The 6,000-nt window shown below is 49.8% G+C and overlaps 1 protein-coding gene across 13 annotated transcripts in view; it reads right to left on the reverse strand.

Annotated features, from left to right (window-relative positions):
- The window catches only part of NCOA3 (nuclear receptor coactivator 3), a 139,836-nt gene extending 138,261 nt beyond the window's left edge, over positions 1 to 1,575 (reverse strand). For 6 of the 13 annotated variants that reach the window (XM_047851740.1, XM_047851741.1, XM_047851747.1 and 3 more), the window contains exon 1: positions 1,416 to 1,573. The gene's annotated coding sequence lies outside the window, so the exon portion shown is untranslated. Of the gene's footprint in view, positions 1 to 1,415 lie in introns of all 13 variants that reach the window. The other 7 variants (XM_047851749.1, XM_047851748.1, XM_047851746.1 and 4 more) reach the window with 2 other exon arrangements.
- Between the last annotated feature and the right edge of the window lie 4,425 nt (positions 1,576 to 6,000).

The following is a 6,000-nucleotide window of genomic DNA, read 5'->3' on the forward strand; positions in this document are numbered from 1 at the left end:
CACGTTTCAGTGTATGCGGCATTCACAAGACCCACGTTTGGGGGTTTGGTTTGGTGTGTTTTGTTTTTTCCATCATCCTCTCTACAACCTGCTGCAACAAATATACTGAAGCTTTCTTGCAGCCAGGGACCAGTTAGGTGGGTCCGAGGCTGGGCATTTAAATCAGGAGACCCAGCAAATCTCACTCAACACCGCTCCCACTCGCTCATCTCATTCAACTCCATTTAAAAAACCACTGCAGCAAGACAGCTGGTACTCGCCTTCCGGTTTCTTTACGGTACAGGCTTAATAACAAAAACAGGTTGGCTTTGAAGCGCTGCTCAAAAACTGCAAAAAAGGAAGTCTTCGCGTTCGAGACGGGGCGGGGGGCGGGGGGCTGGGGGGGGGGTGAGTTTCGACTTCGGGACAATTTCATGCCTTTCGTGTCATTCCATTTTGGAATCCCAAACTCCTCCTGTTTTATGAGATTTTGAGACGATGCTTTCTCGCTCTCACCACTGCTCTTTTGGTTAACTTTTCCACCCCGAGTGCCCTCAAACTGGGAGCAACTGAGCCTCCCAACGACTCATGGATCATCCTTTTTTTTTTTTTTTTTTTTTTTTTTTAAAGGCATGTGCAAGACAATTTAAATCATTACAAACTCCATCAACGTACGTAAGATTCGAGATGGGGACCGGAGGGGGGGGGGGGGGGGAGAAAAAAACAGTCCTGACGAAGACAGCCAAACCCCAAATTTGATCTACCAACTTCCCACTTGCCATTTCCCAACCTTCACACCGGAGGTAGCAAAATGCCTTTTTACCGAGAAAACTGCGGAGAACCTCCCCGTGCCCAAAATGAAATCCCGCAGATCATTCGAGTTCAAATATTAAAAATGCCCCGGTGCGGGAGGAAACACAGCAACAAAACGCAACCCGATTCTGGGTGCGACTTGGAGGCTGGGGTGGGGGTCGTGGGGTCTGCGCCGCTGCCCCCGCCCCCTAATTCTTCCGAGTAACTGCGAAGGAGCCGAGGCAGCGGGAGGCGGACGCGGGGAGCTTTCTAAAGCAGCCCCAAGGGCTGGGGAAAGACAAAACTTCAGGGACAGGAGGGGAAAAGTGGGCCCCCCGCGGTCCCCCCCCCGAAACTCCTCGGGGTGACCCCTCCGCGCGGGGACCCCCTCCGACTCCCAAGCCGGCTGCCGCCCCACCTCAGCTCCCCTCCTCCGGCCGCGGGGCCGCCCCGGGCTGCGGGGAAGCGGCGCGGCCCCGACACCCCAAAACTATCTCAGCGCGCCCCCCGCTCGGCGCGCCCCTCAGCGCCGCCGCGGAGCCGCAAAGCCGCCGGCTCGCGGCAACCCGGGGACTCGCCCTCTTCACCCCCGCCTCGCACTCCACCCCCTCGCCCGCCGCCGCTCCTCCTTTATCTCCACTCACCGCCCGCCGCCATTTTCCTCGCAGCTCAGCTTTAAATCGGAAACTCGCCGCTCAGCCCGCAGCCGCCGCCGCCGCCGCCGCCACCGACTCAGCCGCCGCGGCCGCCGCCGTCGCTGTGTGGAGGCTGAGGCGGCAGCGGCTGGAGCAGCGGCGCGGGGGCCTCCGGGATATGTAGTCCCGAGGCCACGCCCAGCACTACCGGTCCCAGGGGGCCTTGCGCGGCCTGGGCGCTGGGTGCCCCCGCCCGGCCGCGCTCGCGCGGCGCGAGGGCGTGGCGGTGAGGACCCCCAGGCCGGTGTCCCCGGCTCGCCGCCTGGGAGCCGCGGCGGGTTCCGGAGCGTTGGAGTGCAGCCTCAGCCCTGCCCTCAATCTTGTCACACTTGCCTTCGTCCAGTAATATCTAACCTTTACCTAGCGTTTATTGTATGCCAAGTACTGATCCTCAAAACAAGCATCCCTTAGAGACAGACCACTGTTATCCTCATTGTTCAGAGGAGCAAACTGAGGCACACGGTCAGAAGCCACCGGGCTCTTCATTAGATGCTAAAGTCACCGGGCGAAAGGTTGTTGGGTGATAGTATATTCACTATATATTCAGCCCCCAAGTATCCCACGGAATAGCTTGCTTTGCAGTGGACAGATCTGGCAGACACCATCTCAACCGAGAGATCTAATCACCAAACACTATCACTTAGCTTCACCAGTAATGGATCAAACTGACATTACTTGTCTCCTGATATGATGCAATGGGGATGGCACAACGCCACCTCTGTAGTAGTATCCTTGCCAAAAAAAAAAACAGCCGACCTGAACCTAACTGTGAAGAAACAACCAGGCAAATCCAGAATGTGGGACATGCTACAAAACACCTTGCCTAGGCTCTTAAAAAAGCACGGAAGAGGTGAAAACCAAATGGTAGTAGGTGAGCCTTGATTGGATCAAGATTTTTTTTTTCTTTAATGTAAAACGGACGGCAGGAAGGGGGGGGTGTAATATAGACTCTATATTAGATAATACTGTTGAATCAGTATTAAATGTCTGGAGTGTGAGTAGAATAAAAAAACCACTTTATGCTCTGTTCCCATCCTTTCCCACCTGGACTACTGCAGTAGCTTTCTCGCTGTTCTCCCGGCTTCCATTCCAGCCTACTCTCAACGTAGCAGCCAGAGAGGTCCTGATAAAAACCAAGTCATTTTATGTCTGTCTTCCAAAACCTTTACAGTAACCTGCAGAGCCCATACAACCTGTCTATCCCCTTTCAGTCACCATCACCCGCTGCTTGTCCAACCCACTGCTGTATTCCAGGCCCACTTGGACTCCTTGGGGTCCCTCCAACATACCTACCACACCTTGACCTCAGAGGCCCTGCCTCTGCTATTTCTGCCTGGTTCGCTCCCCGCCCCACCCCTACCCCCACCACCACCGGAAAGTTTAAATAACACCCTCCCTCATCTCCCTCCCCACCCCTCATTGTCCAAATGTCACTTCTTCAGTGAGGCTTTCCCTGATTGCTCTATTTTAAATTCCCGCCCACTGTGGTCTCAGCTTTCTCTATCCCTCTTCCCTGCTTCATTTCTTTTCATAGCATTTTTTATCATTGGAAACAACATATTTTTGTTTACCTGCGGTACTTATTATCTCTTTTCCTCACTAGGATGAAAACTCCATGAAGGTAGAGCTTTTGTCTCTTTCATTCTCTGACGTAGTATTCTCAGGACCCACTACATAGTTTAGCGAGAGTACTCACTCAGAGGGTATATGCTACTTGTATTCAATCCCTCATCAAACAACAGATAATAAACACTGTGGTTGGATGTTGAGGATCCCGAAATGAATGCTAAGACCCTGCATGAACTTTCACCTGAACGACCGAAGCTCTCCTTGCTTTTCCCCAAAACACTCCCCACACAGTAGCCAGAGGGATCTTTGAAAACTCATGCACTAAATCATGTCACTTCCAACCTGAACATGTTCCAGTGACATCCTATTGCATTTGGGATAAAACCCAGACCCTAACTGGCTTGGTCTCTGCTTCCCTCTCCGATCTCAGGTAATAGATCTTTTCTAATTTCTTTTTTTTTTTTTAACTTTTTTTTCAACGTTTATTTATTTTTGGGACAGAGAGAGACAGAGAATGAACGGGGGAGGGGCAGAGAGAGAGGGAGACACAGAATCGGAAACAGGCTCCAGGCTCTGAGCCCTTAGCCCAGAGCCCGACGCGGGGCTCGAACTCACGGACCACGAGATCGTGACCTGGCTGAAGTCGGACGCTTAACCGACTGCGCCACCCAGGCGCCCCTTTTCTAATTTCTTATCCTGTGCAAGACACTAACATTCCTCTTGTTTCAAGAACTTCCCAAACATGCCTCAGGGACTGTCGCTTAGGGTGCTGTTTGTTCCCTTTGCTCTCCGGCAGTTTTCATTCCTCCTGGCGTGCTCCCCATTGTCATTCAGGTCTCTGCTACCTATTGTCATTCAGGTAGATCTTCTAAAGCAAAGAAGATCAGGGGCGAGTGAAGAAGCTTCCAGCTCTTAATCTCAGGGTCGTGAGTATGAGCCCCAAGTTGGGTGTATAGATTACTTAAATAAACTTAAAAAAAAGTTCAAAAAAAGAAAAAAACATAGAAGATCAAGTAGATCTTCCAAACCAAACGCTCCAAGAGGGCAGGGAATTTGTTCAGTTCACTCAAGCGTCTCCAGCACCCAGATTAGTGTCTGGCTTAGAGTAGGCACTTATAAATTTTTTTTTCAACGTTTATTTATTTTTGGGACAGAGAGAGACAGAGCATGAACGGGGGAGGGGCAGAGAGAGAGGGAGACACAGAATCGGAAACAGGCTCCAGGCTCTGAGCCATCAGCCCAGAGCCCGACGCGGGGCTCGAACTCACGGACCACGAGATCGTGACCTGGCTGAAGTCGGACGCTTAACCGACTGCGCCACCCAGGCGCCCCTAGAGTAGGCACTTAAATAATTGTGAAGGAAATGGAAAGAAAGAAAGAAGGAAAGGGAGGGGAAAAGAAGAAAGGAAAGAAGGTAAAAAAGAAATCAATCTATCAATTATATATATATACATATACGTAAACATGTATATGCATATATATACATGTACATATATATACATGCATACTTATATGTATGTATGTGTGTGTGTGTGTGTGTGTGTGTGTATACACATACACACATATATTCAGCTCTCTGGTCTCAGACCTAGTTTGTGGCAACATGACTACACACAGCAAGAAGTTGGGAATCATTAGTAAATAGGGGACCCGTGGGGCGCCTGGGTGGCGCAGTCGGTTAAGCGTCCGACTTCAGCCAGGTCACGATCTCGCGGTCCGTGAGTTCGAGCCCCGCGTCGGGCTCTGGGCTGATGGCTCAGAGCCTGGAGCCTGTTTCCGATTCTGTGTCTCCCTCTCTCTCTGCCCCTCCCCCGTTCATGCTCTGTCTCTCTCTGTCCCAAAAATAAATAAACGTTGAAAAAAAAATTTTTTTAATAAAAAAAAAAAAATATGGGACCCGTTAAGGTGCCTCCCACAGGAAAATGGTGAAGATTGAAAGAAGCTAGTGTGCCAAGTACATTTGCTCCTTCTGTGGCAAAACCAAGATGAAAAGAAAAGCTGTGGGAATCTGGCACTGTGGCTCCTGCATGAAAACGGTGGCCGGTGGTACCCAGACCTACACTACCAGCTCTACAGTCCCATCAGAAGACTAAAGGAGTAGAAAGACCGGGAGAAGTTCCACCATTTGAAACATTGCTAGCCTATAATAAATGGGTTACTTTATGTGGCCAAAATATCTATATCTACGCATATAAATATGTTATAGATATGTAACATATACATATAGAATACATAGATTCACAGCAGGTGTAACTAATATTAACAATTAAAAAATATGGGGGCGCCTGGGGGCTCCTGAGTGGCCCAGTCGGTTGACCGTCTGACTCTTAATTTCAGCCCAAGTCACGATCTCCCGGTTCAAGGGATCAAGCCCCTCTGCTCTGACGCCACAGAGCCTACTTGGGATTCTCGCTCTCTGCCCCACCCCCACTTGCACCTGTGTGCACACTTTCTCTCTCTCTCAAAATAAATAAATAAATGTTAAAAAAAAATAAGTAAAAAAATACGAAAAATGAAAATAAAAAATATATACAAGTTGTTTGGGAACCCAAGAATAGACCTTTTAACTCAAGGGGTATTGGAAAAAGCTTCTAGGAGGAAGCAACTTCTGTGCTGAATTTGGCAAGGTTTTGATGTGACATTTGGGAAACACTATTCTTTTTTTTTTTTTTTTCTTTAATGTTTATTTATTTGCAGGGGGCGGGCAGACAGAGGGAGACAGAAGATCCCAAGCAGGCTCCACGCTGTTGGCACAGAGCCCTAAGAGGGGCTCCAGCCCACCAACCCCGAGGTCATGACCTGAGCCAAAGTCCAATGCTTAACGGACTGAGTCACCAGGCACCCCTGGAATATACTATTCTTGACTTCAAATCTAAGCCAAATGAGTGAAATGCTCTAGTAAATAGTCTGTGAAGATGTCTGCTATCATTCCGTCCTGTTTGCACAAGTTGTGCCTCCATCAAGG

The sequence above is a fragment of the Prionailurus viverrinus genome, chromosome A3 (genome assembly GCF_022837055.1).
Source record: "Prionailurus viverrinus isolate Anna chromosome A3, UM_Priviv_1.0, whole genome shotgun sequence".
Lineage (NCBI taxonomy): Eukaryota > Metazoa > Chordata > Mammalia > Carnivora > Felidae > Prionailurus > Prionailurus viverrinus.